General features: G+C 38.9%; 1 long non-coding RNA gene across 1 annotated transcript; it reads right to left on the bottom strand.

Annotated features, from left to right (window-relative positions):
- Positions 1–4522: 4522 nt before the first annotated feature.
- LOC139386218 (uncharacterized) lies at positions 4523–6751 on the bottom strand. The gene is made up of 3 exons (XR_011629017.1): positions 6301–6751; positions 5504–6243; positions 4523–5086 (listed from the first exon to the last, which is right to left on the bottom strand). It is a non-coding gene; the product is annotated as an uncharacterized lncRNA (long non-coding RNA).
- Between the last annotated feature and the right edge of the window lie 347 nt (positions 6752–7098).

The raw sequence follows: 7098 nt of genomic DNA, 5'->3' as shown, positions 1-7098 counted from the left end.
GGCCACAGTGTCTCTTGACCCCTCCTGTCTCAGCCTCCAGTATTTATGCTGCAGTAGTAGTTTATGTGTCGGGGGCTAGGGTCAGTTTGTTATATCTGGAGTACTTCTCCTGTCCTATTCGGTGTCCTGTGTGAATCTAGGTGTGCGTTCTCTAATTCTCTCCTTCTCTCTTTCTCTCTCTCGGAGGACCTGAGCCCTAGGACCATGCCCCAGGACTACCTGACATGATGACTCCTTGCTGTCCCCAGTCCACCTGGCTGTGCTGCTGCTCCAGTTTCAACTGTTCTGCCTTAATATTATTTGACCATGCTGGTCATTTATGAACATTTGAACATCTTGGCCATGTTCTGTTATAATCTCCACCCGGCACAGCCAGAAGAGGACTGGCCACCCCACATAGCCTGGTTCCTCTCTAGGTTTCTTCCTAGGTTTTGGCCTTTCTAGGGAGTTTTTCCTAGCCACCGTGCTTCTACACCTGCATTGCTTGCTGTTTGGGGTTTTAGGCTGGGTTTCTGTACAGCACTTTGAGATATCAGCTGATGTATGAAGGGCTATATAAATAAATTTGATTTGAAATGGATACTGTCATTAACGCGATTTTTCAATAATTACACATAATTCTTAATAGTGTAGCTGTTTTGTTACAGTCACATGTTTAACTATCATCAGCTGATCCAGGAAATCATTTTCTGAATGCCAGTCACATGACAAACATCACGACATGCAACAACAACCAAAGTGCTTCTTCATTCATTACTCTGGTAAAGACAGTTATGCTGTGCGCCACGTTGGATCCAACATGCTTAACACATTGATGTTTATAATGTTATTAACTGCTTTATTTACAGTAGGGTCTCGTTAGTCTGTTTGGAAATGGAGATACTTTGCTCATAATGTGTAGAGAACGGTTCCTTGATGGGTAGGCTATTGTACAACACACAGAGCTATTTTCCTCTATTCAGGACATTTAGAATGACAACCCCTTACGGAGTAGCCTACTGCGATTATTCACAAAATGATCAGGTTATGAAATGTCATGACAGACATTTTAGTTTCCATGTTTCACCTGAAATATTAAATGATTTATAATCCTAGGTCTATGTTATTGTTAGGTGACGTTATGGCTGATGTTAAAGCTAGCCAAAGAGCATTTTACTGGTTAAGTGTTTTTTAAGTATATAGCAGTTGATTTGCGACAAAAACACTAACATATTAGCCAGGACATTCAAGCGAGCCTTACAATTATAATCCAAACGTAGTGTGAAATGTACGAATTTTCAACCTGTAAATGGAGGCTATTTTCGCTGTCAGTCTATGAGAACTCCCCTGAGTTTTCCCCCACGGTGGTGAATAAGTGAATAGACACAGAGCTTAATGTGAGTTTCCTTGAGTAGCACTCCTGATCTTGTGCTGTAAGATTCAGAATACTTTGTGAAAAACTAAAATCTTTGCTCACCATTTTTGCTCCAGGCAGATATACAACATCCATAACTATCGGTTTCCTCATTAGCAGGGAGGTGTTTCTGCATTAAAATTGTTTGTGCATTGCCCTCGTGCTGCAATTTTAGCAAACACAGACAAGGGCCTACATTGGAGACCAATAGTCGTCTGGCACACTGCTTAGGATTTCAAAAACTTGAATAACTTATTTATAGTTACCAGTAATGTGAAAACAAGACGAAATATGACTTGTTGCTAACTTGACTGTCTTAATTGTCAAATAATTTAACAGACGTCAATTGTTGTACAACTCATGGGTATGCTCTGGGTATCATCTTTTACCTCAAATAAACAGTGGATTTCTGCTGTTGTGGGCCTTTAACCATCTGTCTGACTTTGTCATTCACACAGGAGAGAGACGGAACTAGCGTGGATCCTCTGAGGAGCCTCAACAACATCATGATGCTGACAAGACAGAGAAGAGTCTTTCCAGATCAGATCAACTCAAGAAACACCAGCAGATATCCACAGGGAAGAGAACTCACTGCTGCTCTGACTGTGGGGAAAAAAATCAACTCTTCATCAGACCTTAAAATACATCAAAGAATTCCCACTGGAGAGAAACCTTATGGCTTTGATCAATGTGGGAAGAGTTTTACTGAGTCAAACTTTCTCGCTATACATCAGAGAATACACAAAGGAGAGAAACCATATAGTTGTGATCAATGTGGAAAGGGTTTCGGTTCATCTGGCTGTCTGACAAAATAGAGAACACACACAGGAGAGAAACGTTATAGCTGTGATCAATGTGGGAAGAGTTTACTACATCTAGCTATCTAACTATACAACAGAGAACACACACAGGAGAGAAACCATGTAGCTGTGATCAATGTGGAAAGGGTTTTGGTACATCTGGCAACACACCAGAGAACACACACAGGAGAGAAATCATATAACTAATCAATGTGGGAAGAGTTTTACTACATCTAGCTATGTAACTATACACCAGAGAACACACACAGGAGAGAAATCATATAACTAATCAATGTGGGAAGAGTTTTGCTTCATCTGCCCTTCTGACTGTACGCCAGATAATACACACAGGAGAGAAATATTATTGCTGTGATCAATGTGGGAGAAGTTTTACTCAGCTCAGCAGCCTGGTATCTCACCAGAGAACACACACAGGAGAGAAACCATGTAGCTGTAATCAATGTGGGAAGAGATACTCTGATAAAAGATCTCTGATTAAACATCAGCAAATACATACATGAAGGAGTTGTTTCATGATATCAATGAAATAATGTCACAATGTAGAATGTTTTAACATTGTAGTAGCAGTATTTGAATGAATGTCAGAATGTTGAACCCTAAACGTTTGTCCCCTGTTCAGTTGATATTAGCCTCAGCGGAAAAATCCAGGCTCTGAATTGAAAGAGTACTATTTGTGTGATTTAACAAAAAGTGACAAAAAAAAACGTTCGTGACCCACTTGAATTAAAACGCAACACTTCAACATGTTTAGGTTTTCAATATATCGCAAACTTTTTCTGCATTTTGGTTATTGATTTGGACACGTTAAAACTGTGTTTTGACATTGCACTATTCCCATTTAGCAAAATGTAATTCCAAAGATGTTGAAAATAAGACTATGCCCGACGTCCAATATATGTTCGGTTGTAGCTGAAAGTGAAAGTTGAAAAGATGTATTTTCGGGTTGTTTTTTCAATTACTTGAAAACAACTTAATTTCAAGGTACTTACAACCTATACACCTTGTCGCAGTATAATGAATTGAGTCTATAATCAATTTTATTAACAATCCAACATCACTCCAGTATTTCTTTACATCATTCAAATGCTAATTGTCTTTATTCCATTACTGAAGAAGCATGACTCAAATCACCTCATATTTCAAACATTCAGCCTGACAAAAGATACATGTTTTATTATTCCATGCCTCACCATTCAGTTAATTATTGCCAATACATATTAACAAAGGGGTGTGTACATTTGGTTTTGATATTTCATATTTACAATTATGTAACATTTAGTAATAATTATTTATGCAACCAACTGACAATTTTTGGGTACAATTATATTGACATTGTTGCCCTGCTTTTAGAATATCAGGGTTCATTCTCAGATGTGCCAACCCAAATGTACTAGAGCACGACACTGGGGACTGGGCCCCGATCCAACAACAGGCCTATCGAGTGAACCCTGAAAAGAGAGAGAAGCTCCGCAGTGAGGTGGAAAGTTACTACTGATATCGCAGGAGTTTCCTCTTGATATCAGACATGTCTTTGGTAAGGACAACTTGGTCGCTGATTGTCTCCATTGTCGTGGCAGTCAAAAAGATTTGTGTTTTGCATTTAGCCCGTGTGTTATCATGGGTCACAATTTATTTTGACACGTTTTTCCGTGTTGGAGATTAGTTTTTTATTTTATTTTATGTATTTTTTTGAAACTGCACTGTTGGTTAGGGGCTCGTAAGTCAACATTTCACTGTTAGGTCTACACCTGTTGTATTCAGCATTTCACTGTTAGGTCTGTCTACCTGTTGTATTCGGCGCATGATTTGAGTTTTGTTCGTTCCAAGGGGACGAGAGTTCTAGAAGCTAGTGAGTTTTAGGATTCTATAAAAAGAAAAAAAGAATAATATGATTGTATATTATTATTTAGAAATGTGTTTTTTCTTGTTTTTAATTGTTGACAGCAAGTTGTTTTCTGTTCGTGGTAAGAAAACTTGTCCAACAAAAATATAGGATATATTTGTTGTCTTAAGCTGTTACAGGCTTTGGTTTTTCCATTTATGTTTTGAGGTTGGACTTTAGCACGTCGAACTCACTGACTGGTGTCACCTCGTTAGTCAGTATGTGTTACACCTGTGCTGGCTTGTCCATCTCGTTAGTGGGAACGTGTTTCACCTGAGCTGGTCCAGGTTCTATTTAACAGTGTCTGGCCCAATGCTCCAGTTGTCCTGATAGATGTGGAGAGTCAACACCTTTAGTTGCTCCATGATTGTAATGAATTATTTTAACCACCTTTTTGGTTTGCTTCCTGTCTAAGTTTGGTGTGGGTTTTTCTTTTGTTTTCCTCTTCTTGGGCAGATTTAGTGGGTCTCATGGTGGGTGTCTTTTAGGTCCCAGTTATTGTTACAAGTCAACTTTCAGTGGACACCCCCATAGTGTCTTTCAGAACCCAACCTAGAAAACAAGCTTATATTTTGGGTTGGATGTTGCATCCAATTTATAATGTAATCAATGGCATTTCCATAAATGCTCATTAGTCTTCTGTTTTTTATCCTCTTATGTTGTGTACTAAATATTTCTGTTTATTTTCATTGTTTTTTCCTGTGAAGCCATTGTGTTGCATCCATGTCTGAAATGCGCTGTATAAATAAAGCATGATTTGATTTCAACAAATGAACCCAATGACTGACCAATCATCAGACTATTGGTCCCTCTTAGTATGAAAATCAGTATCAATCCCATGTCAAAGAATTCAATTTCTGACAATTGAAACAAACAGATCAATCCCACTTTTCCAGCCTGCTGAAGGAGTGGTAAACACCACCCCCGGCTCTACCACAGCTCTGTTTATGTCATGTTCTGTGGCCTTGTCGTTCCATTTCTTGACTGCCCCTGCAACACAGAAATAAACACATTTAGTCATATTATATAAAACACTCAAAGTAATGATATGGAGCATCTATGGCCTCAGTTACACCTGGCACCTAAATTTGACTTCTGTCATTGATCACTCCAAGCTGCATTAGGTTCTGATCTACCAGGATGGGCCTTTGACATTGTCTGGATGCAGTCAGGCCACTGAATATAAATAAGCAATGTAAAGAGATCATAATAACAAAGAACAAATTAATGTGCCTGAGGGGAAATGAACTTTCATACAGCCAAAAGGGGTGAGAAATTACACCAATATCAGTGGACAATTTGCAATAATGTAAATAAACATAGATGGAACATATTCCCTTTTGCTTATGTAATGAACTGCTATGGGGACATACATATTTACCATCTAATTCATGTGTGACCTCTCACCTCTGGCTGTAGAAGTATTCTTCCTAACCAGTCCATCAACAGCTCTCTGACTAAGCTCCATCCTCACTGGTTCTTCAGAGGAGAGGAAGGCTGAGGAGGGATGGAAGGATGAATGGCTCAGTCAGTCAATAAAGTGTGGAGCTGCTGTCTGACAAAATCACTATTTTAGTAGTTAAAGGAAATAAGGCTTTATGACTGCTGAATACCAACTATCAATCACTTAGATCATGTATTTTCAGGTAGAGATACATCATTGGGATGTCCCTAGCCCATTTTAGTTGACATTTAACAGGGTTAAGGTTAGGGTAGGGATGTCACAAGGATCCCGGATAGAATTGACCATTGTGCATTCTTCTGTCTCTTTTACATAGCCGGTGATGGGATCTGACTTCTGACCTTGAAAATATTAAATATCTTTATTATGTGAAATCTAATGAAACTATAATGTATGTTGATGCTAATATGATGTACAATATTCCATGATGTTTCTATATGATAACAACAGCGTAATATATTTAATGTGCCATATACTATTTTTTAACAGTTTCACTAATTAACTTAATCATTATGATTCAACATCAGTTCACGTCTCACCTCATACTGTATTGGAACAGCAGCAGCTGACTGCCCAGTTCAACGTCTCACCTCATACTGTATTGGAGCAGCAGCAGCTGACTGCCCGATTCAACATCAGTTCACCGTCTCACCTCATACGGTTCAACATCAGTTCACCGTCTCACCTCATACTGTATTCACCGTCTCACCTCATACGGTTCAACATCAGTTCACCGTCTCACCTCATACTGTATTGGAGCAGCAGCAGCTGACTGCCCAGTTCAACGTCAGTTCACCGTCTCACCTCATACTGTATTGGAGCAGCAGCAGCTGACTGCCCAGTTCAACGTCAGTTCACCGTCTCACCTCATACTGTATTGGAGCAGCAGCAGCTGACTTGATCGATGATGCTAATCATCATGTTTTGAATCTGAGAGTAAATAGAGCCAACTACAACTCTGAAAATGAAGGGTTCAACTTGAGTTGTTCTCAGATCCCCTAAGAACCGTAGGGTTCTTGGTCAATGAAAAACAGCCCCAAAAGGTTCTTCACAGAACTTGTTAGAAGGTGGGTTCATCGAGGAACCTCCGTTGTTGCTGGACTTCTTCCGGAAACTTCCCAATTACAACTGAAAACGATGGTGACAAGTTTGGATGCGACAACAAGTAAAAAAAGGTTACGTTGGGTTGATGTTTGGCTCTGAATATGTATCGACATAATTTCTTATAATAATATAAGATACTAATGATGAATAACGAAGACAATTAATGTTTTCTGTGAATATCTTCCATAACGTTACTATAGTTAATTACCGTAAATATTAGAAATCCGGGTTTGACCGTTATCTAGCTAGATAACATTATGTCCTAACTAGGCAGAACTAGGTTTGGATTATTTCCCTGAACTATATTTTTTCCCATATATTGTATATTGTTTCCATAAAGCCAACATGGCTTTACACTCATTAACGTAAGTTTCCAATCTAGAGAAGTTCTCACTTTTATGATAATGAACTAACTAACGTAAACCGACTAACTAAC

This window comes from Oncorhynchus clarkii, chromosome 27, assembly GCF_045791955.1.
Source record: "Oncorhynchus clarkii lewisi isolate Uvic-CL-2024 chromosome 27, UVic_Ocla_1.0, whole genome shotgun sequence".
In the NCBI taxonomy this organism is placed as follows: Eukaryota; Metazoa; Chordata; class Actinopteri; order Salmoniformes; family Salmonidae; genus Oncorhynchus; species Oncorhynchus clarkii.
The sequence above is the reverse complement of the archived record's forward strand: the minus strand, read 5'-3'. Positions and strand labels throughout refer to the sequence as shown.